We start from the raw sequence: 21,648 nt of genomic DNA on the forward strand, positions 1-21,648 counted from the left end.
TGTATTGTGACATTGTACACATTCTCCATGTCACACTGCAGCTCCACGGTCCCCAGATGTCACGCAGCAATTCCGCGTCTCCCACATGTCACACAGCGATTCCGTGTCCCCCACATGTCACACAGCGGCTCCGCATCCCCCACATGTCACACAGCGGCTCCCCGTCCCCCACATGTCACACAGCGGTTCCACAGTCCCCCACATGTCACACAGCGGCTCCACAGTCCCCCACATGTCTCACAGCGGCTCCCCGTCCCCCACATGTCACACAGCGATTCCGTGTCCCCCACATGTCACACAGCGGCTCCGCATCCCCCACATGTCTCACAGCGGCTCACCGTCCCCCACATGTCACACAGCGGCTCCCCGTCCCCCACATGTCACACAGCGGCTCCCCGTCCCCCACATGTCACACAGCGGCTCCCCGTCCCCCACATGTCACACAGCGATTCCGTGTCCCCCACATGTCACACAGCGGCTCCGCATCCCCCACATGTCTCACAGCGGCTACCCGTCCCCCACATGTCACACAGCGGCTCCCCGTCCCCCACATGTCTCACAGCGGCTCCCCGTCCCCCACATGTCACACAACGGCTCCCCGTCCCCCACATGTCACACAGCGATTCCGTGTCCCCCACATGTCACGCAGCGGCTCCACGGTCCCCACATGTCACAAAGCGGCTCCCCGTCCCCCACATGTCACACAGCAGCTCCGCGTCCCCCACATGTCACACAGCGGCTCCGCGGTCCCCAGATGTCACGCAGCGGCTCCACGTCCCCCACATGTCACGCAGCGGCTCCACGGTCCCCACATGTCACACAGCGATTCCGTGTCCCCCACATGTCACACAGCGGCTCCACGGTCCCCAGATGTCACGCAGCGGCTCCACGGTCCCCACATGTCACGCAGCGGCTCCGTGTCCCTCACATGTCACACAGCGGCTCCACGGTCCCCAGATGTCACGCAGTGGCTCCCCGTCCCCCACATGTCACGCAGCGGCTCCACGGTCCCCACATGTCACACAGCGATTCTGTGTCCCCCACATGCCACACAGCGGCTCCACTTTCCCCAGATGTCACGCAGCGGCTCCACGTCCCCCACATGTCACACAGCGGCTCCCCGTCCCCCACATGTCACGCAGCGGCTCCGCGTCCCTCCCATGTCACACTGCAGCTCCACGGTCCCCAGATGTCACACAGCGGCTCCGTGTCCCCCACATGTCACACAGCGGCTCCACGGTCCCCAGATGTCACGCAGCGGCTCCGCGTCCCCCACATGTCACACAGCGGCTCCCTGTCCCCCACATGTCACGCAGCGGCTCCACGGTCCCCACATGTCACACAGCAATTACACGTCTCCCACACGTCACACTGCAGCTCCACGGTCCCCCACATGTCACGCAGCGGCTCCCCGTCCCCCACATGTCACACTGCAGCTCCACGGTCCCCAGATGTCACACAGCGATTCCGCTTCCCCCACATGTCACACTGCAGCTCCACGGTCCCCAGATGTCACACAGCGATTCCGCTTCCCCCACATGTCACACTGCAGCTCCACGGTCCCCACATGTCACACAGCGATTACGTGTCTCCCACACGTCACACAGAGGCTTCACGGTCCCCACATGTCACACAGCGATTACGTGTCTCCCACACGTCACACAGAGGCTTCACGGTCCCCACATGTCACGCAGCGGCTCCGCATCCCCCACATGTCACACAGTGGCTCCGCATCCCCCACATGTCACACAGCGGCTCCGCGTCCCCCACATGTCACACAGCGGCTCCACAGTCCCCACATGTCGCACAGCGGCTCCACAGTCCCCACATGTCACGCAGCGGCTCCGCATCCCCCACATGTCACACAGTGGCTCCGCATCCCCCACATGTCACACAGCGGCTCTGCGTCCCCCACATGTCACGCAGCGGCTCTGCGTCCCCCACATGTCACGCAGCGGCTCTGCATCCCCTACGTCACACATCGATTACGTGTCCCCCACATGTCACACAGCGATTATGCGTCCCCCACATGTCACGCAGCGGCTCCGCATCCCCCACGTCACACAGCGGCTCCGCATCCCCCACATGTCACACAGCGATTACGCGTCGCCCACATGTCACGCAGCGGCTCCGCATCCCCCACGTCACACAGCGGCTCCGCATCCCCCACGTCACACAGTGGCTCCGCATCCCCCACATGTCACACAGCGGCTCCGCGTCCCCTACATGTCACACAGCGGCTCCGCATCCCCCACGTCACACAGCGGCTCCGCATCCCCCACATGTCACACAGCGGCTCTGCGTCCCCCACATGTCACGCAGCGGCTCCGCATCCCCCACGTCACACAGCGATTACGTGTCCCCCACATGTCACACAGCGGCTCTGCGTCCCCCACATGTCACGCAGCGGCTCCGCATCCCCCACGTCACACAGCGATTACGTGTCCCCCACATGTCACACAGCGATTATGCGTCCCCCACATGTCACGCAGCGGCTCCGCATCCCCCACGTCACACAGCGGCTCCGCATCCCCCACATGTCACACAGCGATTACGCGTCGCCCACATGTCACGCAGCGGCTCCGCATCCCCCACGTCACACAGCGGCTCCGCATCCCCCACATGTCACACAGCGGCTCCGCGTCCCCTACATGTCACACAGCGGCTCCGCATCCCCCACGTCACACAGCGATTACGTGTCCCCCACATGTCACACAGCGATTATGCGTCCCCCACATGTCACGCAGCGGCTCCACATCCCCCACGTCACACAGCGGCTCCGCATCCCCCACATGTCACACAGCGATTACGCGTCGCCCACATGTCACGCAGAGGCTCCGCATCCCCCACGTCACACAGCGGCTCCGCATCCCCCACATGTCACACAGCGGCTCCGCGTCCCCTACATGTCACGCAGCGGCTCTGCATCCCCCACGTCACACAGCGGCTCCGTATCCCCCACGTCACACAGCGGCTCCGCATCCCCCACGTCACACAGCGGCTCCGCATCCCCTACATGTCACACAGCGGCTCCGCGTCCCCTACATGTCACGCAGCAGCTCCACGTCCCCTACATGTCACGCAGCAGCTCCGCGTCCCCTACATGTCACGCAGCAGCTCCGCATCCCCCACGTTACACAGCGGCTCCGCATCCCCCACGTCACACAGCGGCTCCGCATCCCCCACGTCACACAGCGGCTCCGCATCCCCCACGTCACACAGCGGCTCCGCATCCCCCACATGTCACGCAGCGGTTCTGCGTCCCCCACAGTGGGGAAAATAAGTATTTGATACTCTGCCGATTTTGCAGATTTTCACACCTACACAGAATGGAGAGGTCTGTAATTTTTATCGTAGGTACACTTCACCTGCGAGAGACAAAATCTAAAAATCCAGAAAATTACATTGTAGGATTGTTACATATTTAATTTGCATTTTATTGCAGGAAATAAGTATTTGATCACCGACCAGCAGGAATTCTGTCCTTCACAGACCTGCTAGTTTTTCTGTAAGAAGCCTCCTACTCTACATTCAATACCTGGATTAATTGCACCTGTTTGACCCCGTTACCTGTATAAAAGACTCCTGTCCACTCAATCACATCCCAACCTCAGATAAAAAACAACAAAATAGAATGGCAGTAAGAAACAGTCCACTTACTGGTGGAGTGGGTGGACTCTGAGTCAGTGACACTTTGCAGGGTGAAAGCGCGGTAGTGAAGGTGCCTGCTTGAAGAAGCACACATGAGGCAATCCAAAAATAAGAAAAAAAGCAGCACACTCCGTTTACCGTATCGTAAGAAACCTAAGTCCTTTATTTTAGAAAAGCATACATGGACAAGGTTTATGAGGGCAGGACAAGTGCAGACAAGAGACAGGACTACGGCCATTTCACGTTGAACACACTTCCACGAGCGCGCGTCCCTGCACATAGCGGCGGCCTGCGCTTTTAAAGGGCCCGTGCCCCTTAAAACCGCAGACTTTTTTTTCCCCTTCTCTCCTACCCGGACCCACAGCCAAGGGCCCACCAAGGGAATCTGTGGCACCCTACATCTTTACCGCCATGAAAGGGTTAAATATGTACTGTTTTGCATGTTTGGTGAGCAATGGGAGTTATGCTTTCTCTGCTAGAGACCACAACACACACAGACACAATTTACCTCACTCCCTTACTTGTCTGAAGCTTAGAGCTTTGCAGACACACCCTAACTGGGAGGGGGAGGAGTCAAGTTGTTGTTTTCAGTGGAAAAGAAGGTGGAGAAGATGGAGAACACTCCTGGAAGCCATGACATGCACTTATGTGGCGCCCCTGAGGCTCAGTCTCCACAGAGGTACTGCACCTCCTCCTGAGGTGTGGTGCCCCACCATACAGGTAGGTTGGAGGCTCCTGACCACACTCCAACACTCACACCGCACACAACAGAGTAGTTCAGCAAAGCCACATTGCGGCTCCCTGCTTGGAGAGTAGCAGAGCACCTTTGGTGGCTCCCTGCTTGGAACACGAAACGTGCTGGGAGGCGGGTGGAGTTAGAATACATAAAAGAGCGGGGAGGTTTAGGATTACAGGTCAGTCTGGGAGAGGGAGCCACTCAGAGAGGAGTGAGGAGTGAAGATCCCTGGAAGAGGGATGGAGGAAGGAGGTGCTGCAGCAGACCTGAGTGACCCGGGTCTGCTGGCACGGGAAAGGAAAGAAGGAGAAAGACATTGAACTGAAATCTGATCTTCCATAAGAGAGAGAGATTAGTACGGAATGAAGGAGTAAAAGGCAACAGAGAGGACGTGGGTTAGGAGAGAACCCTGCCTAGGAGTTCTAAGCGCAAGGCCGGGGCCCAGTCCCCGAGGTTGTATGGACACTAATGGTTCTGCAGCAGACACCGGTGGAGTAGTGAGCTGTAAATGCACTACTCCCATCTAAGACTTGGGGGCACAACAGCAACATTGATAGAGAGCCGGGTCTCAGGAGTAAGGAGTCCCCGAAGCAGGCTACAGCTGTCTGCCGTACAAGTAGAGTTCTTGGGAACATCTGTCAGGAGGCACTCCAGTGTAACTCAGTACTAGGAGTGCTTCACACTTAAAAGGCACTATAAGAGGAGACGTTCAGAAAGGTACTTGTTGGCGGAGCGTTGGAAGGGAGCATTCCATCTGACCTGGAGGTTGACTGAGTACCTGACCCGGAGGACACAGCACGAAGGCAGGCACCTGTGTGTACTACAGACTGTGAGTAAAGCTTTGGAACTACAAGCCCTGGTGTCCTCCACTGATTCTTGCGTCAACACACCCAACACTGCTACCCTTGGGTACCAGCTTCTACACCGCTTGTGCCTCTCCTCCAACTCCACATCTACACTGCCCTGGGACTACAGCTCCACCTGTGGGGAGCTTTTACATCTTTGCTGCACCATACCATCAGTCCCAGTGGATCTGCATGCAGCGTCGGCTTAACATCTCACTTGCCGAACACCACAGGTGGCGTCACGAACTATTTCATTAACTACATTCCACCATTCAATTTTCCCCCATTAATTGGGCGCCCAGGGCCACGGACCGGGTCACCGCTGCTGTGATACATCCCGCTGACACCGGCCCGGCACCGAGTACCCCACGGCCCTGGGAGGGTGACCCACTTCCTCCAGGAGCAAAGCTAAGAAGAATCAGAGAGTCGGCACCTAGGCCATCCATGCTTTCAGAGCAGGGTGGTAAGCTGAGAGACTGTGTGAGTTTATACAACCAACAGCAGAGTGTTTTCCCCGGGAAGACTGCAGCAAACTAGGATCAGTGAAGGAAGGAACTTGAGCTTCACACAGGATCCATGCGGCAAGTTGCCAGAGGAGGAATACACAGTGAGTAGTGGCTATTCTGGAAGTCCTAGACTCCGGGAAGCCTTGGTCCCAGAAAAGATTAGAATAGCAGGAAACTTACACTGAGTCACAGCAGAGTGAAGGATAACTCCCATTCTGCAGAGCAGACTGTAATCTGGTGAGAGTTGTAATATCTCCTCTAAACTGCACCTGAACTACAGTAAATGATAAAGTGACTTTCCTTGTCTCCTGCCTTATTACTCCGTGCCGTCTACTTCCATCATAATCTCTGGGGGTCCTGCCCTGGTTGGAGATGGTTAAACATCTGCACTGCCATCACAATCTACTCCCCCAGGGATCATCTGCAGTGCCGGCTTTACTGCAGTCGAACACTCCAACTGGCGTCACGAATCACTACATAAACTTTATTCCCATTCAATTCTACCCCTTTTACATGACCGCCTGGGGCCAAGGACCGGGTGACTGCCACTGTGACATATCCCTTTAAGACTACCGGCCCGGTACCGAGTATCCCACGGCCTCTGGGGTGCGTCAAATCCCTGGTACCCCGCCAGGCCAGACCGAGCCTGGGAAGGAGACAGTAGGTCGGGGGGTTGCGGCAGCTCCAGTGTTGGTTGAGGCGATATCTCTGGTAGTGGTGAGGAGGCAGCGGGGATCATTGCAGGCTGTAAGCTTTCCTGAAGAGATGAGTTTTAAGGTTCTGTCTGAAGGATCGGGGTGTGGTTGATAGTCACACGATTTGCTGCAAAGAATTCCAGAGGGTGGGGAAATTCGGGAGAAGTCTTGGAGGCGGTTGGGTGAGGAGCGAATAAGTGTGGAGGAGAGACGGAGGTCTTGGGAGGACCGGAGATTACGTGAGGGAAGGTATCGGGAGATTAGTTCAGAGATATATGGGGGAAACAGGTTATAGATGGCCTTGTAGGTCAGTATTAGTAAATTGATCTGGATACACTGAGGGAGTGGGAGCCAGTGAAGAGATTTGCAGAGAGGAGAGAGATGAATTAGTCGGCCGGCAGAGTTAAAGCTATGTGCACACGTATGCAGAAAATTTCTGCATAAAAACAGGACTCCTTCCCAGAAAACGCGGGTTTTTTTCCGCGCGTTTTTGCAGCGATTTTTGCGAGTTTTTTGCCACGATTTTTTTTGTGCGCCCCCAGACACATAGAAAATAGCTAGAAATGCGGAATTTACCGCGAAATGAATGAGCATGCTGTGTTTTTTACCGCAAAGCTTTTTTTAGGGGTAAAAAACGCATCAATATGCACAAAAAGTGCAAAATGCATTAAAATGAATGGGAAGCTTCTTTTTGCGTTTTTCCCGTGGATTTTTTGGTAAATCCGCGGGAAAAACGCGAAAAAAACGCTGTGTGTGAACACAGCCTAAGGATGGACGGGAGAGGTGCGAGGGTGTGAGCAGGGAGGCCACATAAAAGGATGTTGCAGTAGTTGAGACAGGAGATGATGTGGGCATGCACAAGCATTTTAGTAGATTGAGGGTTGAGGAAGGGACGGATTCTGGAAATATTTTTGAGCTGGAGGTGACAGGAGGTGGTGAGAGCTTGGATGTGCGGTTTGAAGGACAGGGCAGAGTCAAGGGTTACTCCGAGGCAGTGGACATCTGGTACGGGGGAAAGTGTGATGTCGTCAATTGTTATAGAAAGGTCGGGTAAGGAAAATCTGTGAGATGGGGGAAAGATGATCACCAATGACCATGTAGATGATCCAGAGGAGGTATGGGCGAAGGTCATGTGGTCAGATGAGACCAAAATTGAACTTTTTGGTATCAACTTCACTCTCCTTGTTTGGAGAAAGAAAAAGGATAAGTACAACCCCAAGAACACCACCCCAACCATGAAGCATGATGGGTGAACATCACACTGTGGGGGTGCTTTTCTGCAAAGGAGACAGGACAACTGCACTGTATTGAAGGGAGGATGGATGGGGTTATATATTGTGAGATTTTGGCCAACAACCTCCTTCTCTCAGTAAGAGCATTGAAGATGGGACGTGGCTGTGTCTTCGAGCTTGACAATGACCCGAAACACACAGCCAGGATAACTAAGGAGTATCTCTGTAAGGCCAGGATGAGACTTGCGAGATACTCGCACGAGTCTCGTATCTTAACCCTCTGTCAGGCGCAATAGATCTGACAGGCACACAGTAATTAGTTTCACTTCTCTCTCCTTGCCCACTTATCAGAAAACCCCACCCCTCCTAGTTATCTCCTGACTCTACAGGCTCTGTGAAACCTGATATCACAGTGACTCAGCAGACCTTCTAGTGAGCAGATATCAACACTTTGGCTTCTCAGGCACATTGCGCCTGATTTCAACACAAATTGAAAGGTTAGTATTTTCTTTTTTTATTCATCACGATTGTGTATTTAGCTTGTTTTATGAAGGATTAATGCTAAGTTAGTGTACATAAGTACTGTTTTCTTAGACAAAAGGAGGGTGGCTTCTAAGGCACATTGCGCCCTAACACATACTCTTTCTCTCTTGCTTCAGATTTTCTGCTGCAATGGCCAGAAAACAGTATGATTCATCTAAACCCCTTCATTTAGAAGAAATGAAGATTTTTTTGTTAGAAGATGATGAGGAAGAACCAGCAGTAACTGAGGATTTAGAGGAATCTAGTGACATTTCATCTGAAGATGAGGTAGCAGAATGTAACACTGATTCTGGAACAGAGCAGGATGGTGATGACACTGATACAGAGGAAACAGACACAGATCTAGCTTATTATTTGGGCAAAGATAAAAATACAAAGTGGAACAAAAAGGCACCCAAGAACAAACAGCGCAGAGAATCCCACAATATTATTACACACCTTCCTGGAGTTATTGGAAGTGCTAGAAAAGCTAAAACTGCAGTGGAATGTTGGAGTAATCTAATTACAGATAGCATGTTGGAAACTATTGTTCTGTTCACTAACCAGTATATTGACACAATCAAAGAGCAATTCTCCAGAGAGAGGGACATCAAAAACACTGATGTGATTGAACTCAAGGCATTTATTGGCTTGTTATACCTAGCTGGTGCTTTCAGAGCAAATAGGCAAAGTTTGGAGGAGCTGTGGGGGACAGACGGTGATGGCATCGAAAAATTCAGCCTTGTGATGAATCTGAAACGATTCAAAGTCTTGATCCGTTGCCTCCGTTTCGATGATCTTCTGCTGCAATTGAAACCACTGAAGATGAGTAGAAAATAATTAAGTAACATCTAAGTGCAATATCCTTTAAGTTTTTTTCCATAATTTTATATTTAAGCAATAGTTAAGTAAAGATAACTGGAGCCTATTTGGCGGTACTACCGAAAAGTGGTACTTTTAGTTTTAATAAGTTTATGGTTAATAAATGTTTTTTTTGGCATCTGATTTGGTGTAATCTCTTTTAATACATTCCTATGAAGGTCACTGACTACTTCTTTAGTCCTGAAATTGAAATATGTAGCTACTATATGTGGTTTTCTGACCTGTGCTTGTCAGGCACATTGCGCATGAACTGAGGAGAATCTATATTGCGCCTGACGGAGGGTTAATACCCGGAACTGCCACCGCCACTCAGGACCGGAGCACTCAGCTGCATGTATTTCTATGCAGCCGCGCATTCCGGTCCCGAGTGCCAGTGTCAATACCGGATATTAAGATGTGAAACTCGTGCGAGTTTCTTGCAAGTCTGACCCCGGCCTAAGAAGCATTTCAAAGTCCTGCAGTGGCCTAGCCAGTCTCCAGACCTGAACCCAATAGAAAATCTTTGGAGGAGCTGAAACTCAGTGTTGCCCAGCGACAGTCCCGAAACCTGAAAGATCTGGAGGCGATCTGTATGGAGGAGGGGGCCAAACTCCCTGCTGCAGTGTGTGCAAACCTGGTCAAGAACTGCAGGAAACGTCTGACCTCTGTAACTGCAAACAAAGGTTTCTGTACCGAATATTAAGTTCTGTTTTTCTATTGTATCAAATACTTATTTCATGTAATAAAATGCAAATTATGTAAAAATCCTACTATGTGATTTTCTGATTTTTATTTTAGATTCTGTCTATCACAGGTGAAGTGTACCTACGATAAAAATTACAGACCTCTCCATTCTGTGTAGGAGGGAAAACTGCAGAATCAGCCGAATATAAAATGCTTATTCTTCCCACGTACCACACAGAAGCTTCGCAGTCAGTATCACACAGTAGAGGATTAGATACACGGCTCAGCAGTCAGTATCACACAGTAGAGGATTAGATACACGGCTCAGTAGTCAGTATCACACAGGATAGGATTAGATACACAGCTCAGCAGTCAGTATCACACAGGAGAGGATTAGATACACGGCTCAGCAGTCAGTATCACACAGGAGAGGATTAGGTACACGGCTCAGCAGATAGTATCACACAGAAGAGGATTAGATAGATGGCTCAGCAGTCAGTATCACACAGGATAAGATTAGATACACAGCTCAGCAGAGGAAGATGATAATTCCTGAGCTGTCCCTGCCACTGCAGCAGCAGTGGCTCCCAGTTGGCTCCTGGGAGCTAACATGCCCATTCCTACTGCTTGGCAGTCTTGCTCTGACGCTATTAGTCCAGCCCTTTGCTTAACCCTTACTGTCCCTGAGATAGTCATATTCAATACAGTGCAATATAATACAAAGACATGAAATAAGGTAGATATCACACATACAACAATAAAACAGTAGTTCATAACAGCAATACGTTAAAATATAGCCAAACTATCAGGACACCGCATGGGGGACATGTGCCTGCCATAAAGGAGAAAGGGAGCAACTGAGTGTCCCTTCCACCTCCTTACACCCCTCCCTCCTAATATATGGTCATCCCTGACCATAACGGGTCTTGAAACAAATAAAAATTATATATATCGTCCATTGAAGGGGTCCATCTGACCCAGATCCCCAGGTTCCTGGGGCTCTTGTAAACATATGGGCCTGATGTCCACTTAATGCAGTTTCCATAGTCCTGACCCAGCTCGCACCGCAGGTTCTCCTCATCAGTTTCCCCCATCCCTCCTTTGACCAGATCATGGGCCCACTAACATATTTGCGTGCTGCGCTTAAAGTTCAGGGTTAAAACTGGGCAAAGTTCTGGGACAAAACAGTTCAGTCTTTGCAGCAGCTGCACACACAGTTTATGGCAACCAACCCTCGTAGGGTTTCAGCCCTGTAATCCAGCAGGGGTGCGCAACCGTGCACAAATAAATTTGGAGGAGGGAAAAACAAAAGTCATTCAACAGTGGCCGTGATGGCCACCACTAGCATCCAGTCCTTAGTGCTGTACAGGGCTCTTCACTTTTTCCTTAGGTGCAACCAGCACATTATTTTTTTAAAGGGGCCGTGTCACTTAACGCTTGGTCGCTGATTGGTGTAATGGTCCGCATGCGGACCCTGCACTACAATGTACGTATGGGATGAGGATCTGCTGGAGGCAAAGTCCCCACTATTTCTCCTGTCTGGGGCCCCTTCAGCGGCGGTCCCATGGGCCCCAGAACTTCTGGCTCTGGTACTATATTCATTCAGTCTAAGCGCCGCTTCCTCCTGTTTGGCTGCAGAAGCCGCGACCGTTGCAGTTGGTCGCATGTTGCGGTAGGCTGCATGCACCCATCATTCTTCCGGAGTGAAGACCATCTGTACGGCCACCGCATATGGTCCCCGGGGCACCGACTCCTTCACAAATGATACCTGGTCCCATTCTTGTACAGGGCCCTTGCAACGAATTGATCCGGCATTCACATATACCTTCTTCCTCGTGCCATTCTCAAAAATGAATCCATAACCCCTTGAGGGGTCAAAGTACCTGATCACTCCGCTGGTAACACGGCTAGACATCGTTCCTCCGCCAGGGCATTGCAACTCCTGTACAACGTGGCATTCCTACCTCTTCTTTTCCTGGATGACTCCCTGGATCCACCGGGCCTCTTCGGGAGATCATTCTCTAAGCTCCTCCAGGTATACGCTGGGTATTGTGACAGGAGTCGGTGACAATGGCGGGGCCAGGAGAGGTGAAGGGACACGTGTTGGTGTGACCACCAGGTCAGACATGGGCTCCTTACTCAACAATCCCCCTCAGGGCAGCCTCCAGGGTCTTTCAAACTCCTTCCAGATCCGGTTTAGGTACTGCCAATCCCACAAACTCCTCGTTCTCCACCAGCTGCTAGAATGGATGCAACTCCTCCAGCTCCTCCTGACCACCAGGCCTCGAAACACTGGCCTGTCCCCGCATGGCCACAGATTGCCTCCAGTCCTTGCGGCCGATGCCGCCGCGGAAGACATGTTTCATCTCTGCATTGTCTCAGGTAATGGCTCCTCTCCTTCTTTGTGCTGCTCCACCCATTTCTTCTGACCAGGCTGGGAGGACAGCATCTTCCTCTCCACCTGCACCCATTTCAGGTGGGCACTATTCACAGGGGGACGTGGCCTCCTTCCTTTCAGCGCCAAGTCTCTTCCATGATGCCCACGAAAGGTGGCACTATTCTCGGCTTTCGCGCCAATGACCACCATCTTCTCGTAACCGGTCAGCGCCATCTTTAAATCATCAACAGCCACCATCTTTGACTCTTTCACAGCGGTCACCAATTCGCAAATACCAGGAATCCCTTCTCTCAGTCTTGCAGTTGCAGGGCTTCTGGGGTCGATCCTGCCAACTATGCCAAATGTAACAAGGGGGCAAGGGGTGGTAATCATGGGCGAGTCCACTAGGTCACAGTCAGTAAGCACCCCAGCCCTTTGCACATGAAAAGATAGTTCAAGTCCCAGCCCTATAGCACAGTTGGTTACCTCTGGCATACAGTTGCTCTCCATACTGGAATGGCGCCCTATGGATGCACCAAATGTCTCACACTTTGGTTCCAACAGTGGCAAAACTTTAATAAAAATGAAGAAGAGGAGATGATAGTTCCTGAGCTGTCCCTATTCAAAGATGCTGCTTCATCAGCAACTGCTGCAGCAGAAGCAGTGGCTCCCAATCAGCTCCTGGGAGCTAACAGCCTCTTGTTGGGCACTCGCACAATCCTAGTGCCTCTTCCTACTGCCTAGCAGTCTTTTCAGCACCACCTCCTTCCCACCAGGGGTATATGCCGCTCCAGCAGTGGAGCACCTGCCTCAGGCAAGCTTGCCTGTCTCCTGCCTGGGAGACCAGAACTTCCTCTGTCTCTGATGCTGCTAGCCCAGCCCCCTCTTTAACCATTACTGTCCCTGAGCTAGTCATGTTCAATGCAGTGCAATATAATACAAAGAAATGAAATAATGTAGACATCACACATACAACAATAAAACAGCAGTTCATAACAGCAATACGTTAATACATAGCCAAACTATCAGGACACCGCATAAGGGACACGTGCCCGCCATGAAGGGTAGCGGGAGCAACTGAGGGTCCCCGCCACATACTTATAGTATCACACTGATGATAGGATGCTTTCCTCGGTTTTGGATACATTGTATCTTCCTGGGGTCATGTGACCAATCGGTCGCAGCCTCACTTGTATCAGTCAGGTGTGATCTGCTCCATGTTTCCATTATTAGTTTTTGGACATTGATAATTTGGGAGATTTGTAAGCGATAAACTGAGGATGATCCAGATCCGGGGGAGGATTAGATATCGGTATAACCATAGACCATAAACCTATAGCCCCGTAGAATGTAAGTCCGCAAGGACAGGGCCCCCTCCCCTCTGCACCAGTCTCAATGCAATATACTAAAGGAACAGAAAAGCGCAATAGGGTCTTATCCGAGTTATTATTAAAAGAAATTCACTCACCTATTTGTAGGAGAGATCAGGCACATAGGATTCATGGTCAGCTGCTGCACGTCCAAAGGTCAAACCGAGTGACCGCTGATACATCAATTCTTATGGAAATAATTTATGGACTGCCATGCGCTGCTTGACAAAACACAGAATCCCACTTACGGTGAAAGACTAATCATTTATTCCCAACGCGTTTCCAAGTAAGGACTACTTCTTCCTCAGGGGATGACAAACATGAACAGATAGCGCTGTCAAACGTTGGGAATAAATGATTAATCTTTCACCGTAAGTGGGATTCTGCATTTTGCTCTGCACCAGTCTGCCAGTTTAAATTTGTTTACTGTAACCGACACCTATAACTTTGTATGTAACCCCCCTTCTCATGTACAGCACCATGGAATTAATGGCGCTATATAAATAAATAATAATAATAACCAGACGCTAGAGATGAGCGACTTTGCCTTTTTTCGGGTCGAGTCGGGTTTCATGAAACCCGATTTTCGCAAAAGTCGGGTCGAACGAAATCAGCTGATTATCGTGAAAAGTGGAAGGCCGACTGAAACACGAAACCCAATGTAAGTCAATGGGGAAGAAAAGTCGGCAGGGAGTGGAGGACAGGAAACACACCTACAGTGCCCATTTTAATGCCAAAAACATCAATTCTTATTCCTTAAGCTTGTCAACCTTAATTTACTTTATAATAATAGTTAGGCATTGAAAACTGGGGGCTGTTTGGCTAAAGTTGTGGGGGGGTAGGTCTGGCTCCAGGTTTTCATGTGCCCTGGGCGAAAGAGCGCCCCTTTAACACATGCCACAACTCATGATGCTCTGATACGGCAGAGAAATAGTGGTATAGTACAATGAAAAATACTTCACTTCTTACAGCTCATGACTGATATCCATTTTAAATTCTCCAATAGCTCCAAAAACGGACAGTATATAACTCCATACAGTATTATGGCCACCGCATAGAGCGCCATACAGAGTAATGAGGCCCATATATTTCTCCATACGGAATCATTAGTCCCATATAATGTTTCAAACCGTATATGATGAGCTCCACATAATGCTACAGTATATGTTGGTCCCCATGGATGAAGCTCCACTGTCTTATGGGCCCAAATAATGCTCCATATATAATGGGCCCCATTTCTAATGCTCTAGTGTATAATGGGCCCTGTAAATGCTGCTCCAGTGTCTGATGTCCACCTTTGGAATGCTCCAGTGTATGGTGGGCCCCATATATCATTTTCCAGAGTATAGTGCTCCCCAAAAATTGCTCCCAACCTTTAAAGCAATTAAATGAGTCTCCTCGCTAGGTAATCCCTGTACTAGTCTGGACTCCTCGTCGTCCCCATCTTCCATCTCTCTGCACTTGGACTGTTTAGGCAGAGGGCGTACAGACGTGATGTCATCGCGCTCTCTGACCAGAATGTCACTGTCAGGAAACGCGGAAGACGTCACGGCGGTGGAGCAGGGAGAGGTAAGTATTTCAACCTTGCAAGTGCTGTGATCCTGAGCAAGCAGGGGGGACCCACTCATTGGCGACGGCCCTGGCACAGGGCCCCTCATAGTACGGCGGTGTGTCTGACGGCGGGTGGGCCCTCCCGTGGGCCCTCCCACCGGCAGAGACACTTTTGCGTACTATGAGGGGCCCTGTGCCAGTGCCGTCGCCCATGAGTATGCCCCCCCACCTGCTCAAGGAATCTGCACTTTCATCTGCACCTTCCTCTTTGTCACCGTGTAAGGTGGTACAGTATATGGGAAGGGTAACATGAGTTTCCTCAGGGTCAGATTCTGGCTGTGTAGAGTGTGAGGGGAATGTAGTGGTCTGGGTCAATGTACCAGCAGAATCATCTAGCAGTGGCTGGGCATCAGTGCACTTGTGGCGCCCCCAGGAGTACGGTCGCCACAGTGGCATTACCTTCCTCCTAGGGAGTGTGATATCATGCTTGGGAGCAACGAAGGATCTCTCTAGCAGTTAAACCAACACACAACACAGTTCCCACTCCAGGCTAGCAGGGAGACCTCTGAACATGACTGCTGAGGAGCTGCTCTCTGTGGTCGGGAGGAGGGGAGTTAGGGCAGTCTGTGCAGGGAAGGGGAAGTGTGTGGATGTGAGAAGGGGAGCTGGAGGATGAGCAGAGTTAAGGCTCACTCCTAGCTGGAGCGCATGGTCCGGATTCCGGTCTCCGAGTTTGTAGGGACACTGACGGTCCTGCAGCAGAAACCGGAGGAAGTAGCCGCTGTAAATGCTCTGTACCCAACTAAGGCTCAGAGGCCCCAGCAGCGACTTGTGTGAGCCAGAAGGAAAAGGCTACGGCTGCCTGCCATATGAGAAAGTTTCAAAAGAGAGTCAACAGGGGGAACTTCAGTGAACTCAGTACTGCGAGTACCTCAGATAAGCACTAGAACGGAGGCCACACTACCTATCTGCGGAGAGAGAAATCCAAATTTGCTTTCAGGCTGACCAACTCCTTCTCCATCTGTTCTCTGGGTCCTGTACGGCACTTACCAAGTGCAGGTAAAGGAACTGCACGACTGTGTCTGTCATCTTTCTCCTGCACCTTGCGCATGGCTCTGCTACATCCTGCACTGCACACCATCTACCAACTCTTTCATCTGCCCTGCGACTACGGCCCTACCTGTGCAGGGCTTCTATGTGGCGCCCCCAGGAGTAGGGTCGCCACAATGGCATTGCCTTCCTCCAGGGAGGGTGATGTCAGGCTTGGAGGCAATGAAGCATCTCTCTGACAGTTAACCATGTCATGCAACACAGTTCCCACTCAAGGCCAGCAGATGGAGCTCTGAACCAGAATTGGGGGAGGAGTGCTCTCTGAGGGGCAGGAAGGGAAATGAGGAGTTAGTGTGAGGAGGGCACAGAGTGTAGACGTGTGGAGAGAAGCTGGAGGTTGAGCTGAGGATAGAGAGCTCCCTCCCGGTGATAGCGCATGATCTGGAGCCTGGTCTCCACGGTTGTATAGATACTGAAGGTCCTGCAACAGAAACCAGAGGAATAGGAAGCTGTAAATGCTCTATTCCCAACTAAGACTTGGAGGCACAACAGTGACGGGTGAGCCAAGAGAGATAGAGGGCTACAGCTGTCTGCTGTTATGATGAGTCACCGAAGGAGGAAAAAACAAAATACTAGCTAAGTCCAGAAAAACCAGAGAAGTTGGCAGCTATCAGGTTGCAGACCCCTGAACCTATCCACAACAACTAGCAGTAGCCGTGTGGGGTTCCTACGGTGCCCTAGACCCCTCGATCACAGCCGGAGAACTACATAGCCTAAAGACAGAAAGGGGAAAAACTAAACTTCCCCAGAGCAGACCCCAAAGCAATAGGCAGCCCCCAACATATAATGACGGTGAAGCAAGATGAAAACACTAACACAGATAGAAAGATAGGTTGAGCAAATGATGGGGCCCAAGCTAACTAAAATAGGACAGGATAGGAAAGCTGCTGTCTGCCATCCGCAAAAACCCTATCCAAAATGTGCCAACCGACTGATAGGAAAAACAGGCCCTGAAGTCGCTAGGCTTCAAAAGACTATATCAGCACTCAGGTATATCCTGAAGACAGAGCAAAAGATCAACAGATCAGAGACAAAAATGGAATTCAGCTCACCCCCGGCCGGGGATGGCAGAACTCCCAAAAAACAAGGCAAAACAAAAACAAAACTGAAGTATACAAAGCAGAGCAGAAAAACTTAGCTTTGAGATGCAGGAATCAGACTGGTCTCCAAGAATCCAGCAGGATCACCAGCAAGGCAGAAGGGCGTCGACTGCCTTATATCCAGTCCTCAATTCCAGCCACCCAGTCATCATCTAGCTGCCCAGGTGTTTGGTAATCAGCCTCACTACCTTCCTTCACCAGAGGAGGGAGTTCATCAGACCTCAACGGTGAAGGGAAAAATGAACTCACAACAGTACCTCCCCCTTGAGGAGGGGTCACCGAACCCTCATCCATGCCACCAGGGCGATCCGGGTGAGCCCGATGAAAGGCACGCACCAATCTTTCGGCATGAATATCAGAGGCAGAGACCCAGGAATTATCCTCCTGACCATAATCCTTCCACTTAACCAAATACTGGAGTCTCTGTCTAGCCAGACGGGAATCAGGTATCTTCTTCTCTCTCATATTCCATGTTACCTTCAACCAATACAGGGTCAGGAGGTGCCACCACAGGAACTACTGGTTCAACAAACCTCTTCAACAAGGACTTATGAAACACATTATGAATTTTAAATGTGACAGGAAGAGCCAACCGAAAATAGACCGGATTAAAAATCTCCAAAATCTTGTAAGGTCCAATAAATCTAGGCTTAAACTTAGGAGAAGCCACCTTCATAGCGATATTTTTTTATGACAACCAAACCATATCACCCATCTTAAACTGGGACCAACGGTCCTACGCCGGTTGGAAAACCACTGGGCCCTTTCCTGGGAGAGAGACAACTTATCCACCACTTGGTCCCAGATCTGGTGCATTATCTCCACCACAGTGTCAACACCTGGGCAGGCAGAAGGCTCCACCTGCCCTGAAGAAAATCGAGGGTGAAACCCAAAGTTACAAAAAAAGGTGACATCAAAGTGGCAGAACTAGCTCTATTATTTAAAGCAAATTCGACCAAGGGCAAAAATGAAACCCAATCATCCTGATCGGCAGAAATAAAACATCTCAAATACGACTCCAACGTCTAGTTTGTTCTCTCCGTCTGCCCATTGGTCTGAGGGTGAAACGCAGAGGAGAAGGACAACTGAATTCCCAGCTTGGAACAGAAAGTCCTCCAAAATCTAGACACAAACTGAACTCCTCTGTCAGATACAATGTTCTCAGGAATCCCGTGCAAGCGAACCACCTGTTGCAAAAACAAGGGCACCAACTCTGAGGAAGATGGCAACAGAGGGAGTGGTACAAGATGGACCATCTTAGAGAATCTATCACAAATTACCCAAATTACAGTCATTCTCTGAGAGACAGGCATATCAGAGATAAAATCCATTGAAATATGGGTCCATGGCCTCCTGGGCACCGGCAAAGGCATCAACAAGCCACTAGAGCCACTAGAGCGAGAACAAGGTTTAGACCGGGAGGAAGTCCCACAGGACTGCACAAAATTCCTGACATCATGAGACAAGGCGGGCCACCAAAAAGACCGACTCACCAGATCTCTAGTACCAAAAATACCTGGATGACCAGCCAATGCAGAGCAATGAACTTCAGACATCACTCTCTTCCTCCACTGGTCAGGAACATACAACTTTCCACTGGGACAACGCTCAGGTTTGTCCTCCTGAAACTCTTCCAGGGCACATCTCAAATCGGGCGAGATGGCAGAATGAACTACCCCCTCACCTAAGATGGTAGCAGACTTAGTCACAACAGGAGAATCAGCAAGGAAACTCCTAGAGAGGGTGTCTGCCTTGACATTCTTAGTGCCCGGAAGAAAAGAGACCACAAAATCAAAACGTGTGAAAAAGAAGGCCCACCTAGCCTGTCTAGGATTCAAGCGCTTGGCCGACTCCAGGTAAATCAAATTCTTGTGGTCAGTAAGGACCACGACTTGGTGTTTGGCTCCCTCCAACCAATGTCTCCACTCCTCAAATGCCCATTTCATGGCCAATAGTTCCCGATTCCCCACATCATAGTTACGTTCAGATGGGGAGAACTTTCGGGAAAAGAAAGCACAAGGATTCATTTTAGATGTCACAGGATCTTTTTGGGACAACACCGCTCCTGCACCAATCACAGAAGCATCCACCTCCACCTGAAACGGGAGGGAGACATCAGGTTGCCGCAAAACCGGAGCAGAAGTGAATCTTCGCTTCAGCTCCTGAAAGGAAGAAACAGCCTCCGGAGACCAATTCAGCACATCAGCACCCTTCCTAGTCAAATCCGTCAATGGCTTGGCAATACCAGAAAAATTAGCTATACATTTTTGATAAAAATTAGCAAAACCAAAAACTTCTGGAGGGCCTTCAAACAAGTGGGCTGAACCCAATCATAAATGGCCTGTACCTTGGCTGGGTCCATTTCAATAGTTGACGGAGACAAAATAAATCCCAAAAATGAAATCCTCTGTACCCCAAAAAGGCATTCCCTTGACATACAGGGAATTCTCCCTCAAAATCCGGAACACAGTCCGAACATGTTCCACATGAGAGTCCCAATTCTTGGAGAAGATCAAAATATCATCCAGATAGATAATCAAAAATGTATCCACAAAGTCTCGGAATATATCGTTCATGAAGCACTGGAAGACAGAAGGGGCATTAGTGAGCCCAAAAGGCATCACCAGGTACTCAAAATGTCCCTCCGAAGTATTAAACACCGTCTTCCATTCATCCCCATGCTTAATGTGAATAAGATTATACTCCCCCCTGAGGTCAAGATTGGTAAACCAGCAAACACCTTTAACTCTGGAGAATAGATCAGAAATCAGGGGTAACGGATACTGATATTTAACAGTAATTTTGTTGAGGGCACGATAGTCAATACAAGGCCTTAATGAACCATCCTTTTTAGCCACGAAAAAAAAACCAGCACCTAAGGGTGAAGAGGATGGTCTAATATGACCCTTCTCCAATGCCTCCTTAATATAGGATCGCATAGCCTCGTGCTCAGGTACAAATAAATTGAAAAGCCGACCCTTGGGGAATTTACACCCCGGGTTAAGCTCAATTGCACAGTCAAAACTCCTATGAGGAGGCAAAGACGCAGACTCATTCTCACTAAATACATCATAAAAGTCAGCCAAATAGTCAGGAACATCATGCGACTGGGGAGAGGTGGAGAAAATAGGAGCATCACTAAGGGCACACCGACAACCCCAACTCACCACAGACAAAGATTTCCAATCCAGAACTGGATTATGAATTTGCAACCAGGGAAACCCCAGAACAATGGTATCATGCAAATTATGCAACACCAAAAATCTGCAATTTTCTTGATGGTCTGGGGCGACCGGCATTACCACCTGGGTCCAAAACTGAGGTTTATTCTTCGCCAAAGGAGTAGCATCAATACCCCTCAAAGGGATAGGTGTCCGCAGAGGCGTCATAGGAAATCCACAACGTTTAGCAAAATCCAAGTCCATCAGGTTCAGAGCTGCTCCGAATCCACAAAAGCCTTGGCGGAAAATGTGGACAGGGAGCAGGTCAGAGTAATTGCCAGAAGAAACTTAGGTTGAACACCACCCACAGAAAACGTGTGTGCACAACGTTTCTCTCGTTTAGGGCAGACAGAAATAATATGCGAGGCATCTCCACAAAATAAACACAGCTTATTACGCCTTCTAAACTCCTGACGTTGCGCCCTAGACAAAACAGTATCACATTGCATAGGTTCAGACATTTGTTCAACAGGTGGCAACATCTCTCGTATAGTTTTGCATTCGCGAAAACGCCGATCCACCTGAATGGCTAATGACATAGAATCGTCAAGACCAGAGGGAACAGGAAATCCCACCATAGAGATTGTAAAAGATACTGACAAACCCTTCCGAAAGAGGGCTGCCAAGGCACCATCATTCCAGGTAGTAAGGACCGCCCACTTTCGGAATTTTTGACAGTACAACTCTGCCGAATCCTGACCCTGGCTTAATGCCAACAGGGTCTTTTCAGCCTGATGAATAGCATTAGGTTCATCATACAACAACCTCAAGGCTTGAAAAAATGCGTTCACATTATTCAGAATAGGATCATCAGGTTTCAAAGAAAACGCCCAATCCTGGGGATCGCCGCGCAGCAAAGAGATGACAATTTTAACCTGCTGCGTGGAGTTCCCCGACAAGTTAGGCTTCAAGGCAAAAAATAATTTACAATTATTCTTGAAATTCAAGAATTTAGACCGATCCCCAAAAAACACATCAGGAGTAGGAATCTTTGGTTCAGTAGCATGTGAATGAGCAAGATAGGTGGAAATTCCCCACACTTCAGCAGCGAGCTGCTCCACATGATCAGACAATTGCTTCATCTCCATTGAGAGAAAAATTCCCCCTACGGCCTCAGAGATATAGAGGAAAAAATCTGCACAAAAAAAAAAAATTCTGACACACTTTTTTTTAACAATTCTCTCCTG

The sequence above is a fragment of the Dendrobates tinctorius genome, unplaced genomic scaffold (assembly GCF_039654945.1).
Source record: "Dendrobates tinctorius isolate UK_male_01 unplaced genomic scaffold, ASM3965494v1 ptg000173l, whole genome shotgun sequence".
In the NCBI taxonomy this organism is placed as follows: domain Eukaryota; kingdom Metazoa; phylum Chordata; class Amphibia; order Anura; family Dendrobatidae; genus Dendrobates; species Dendrobates tinctorius.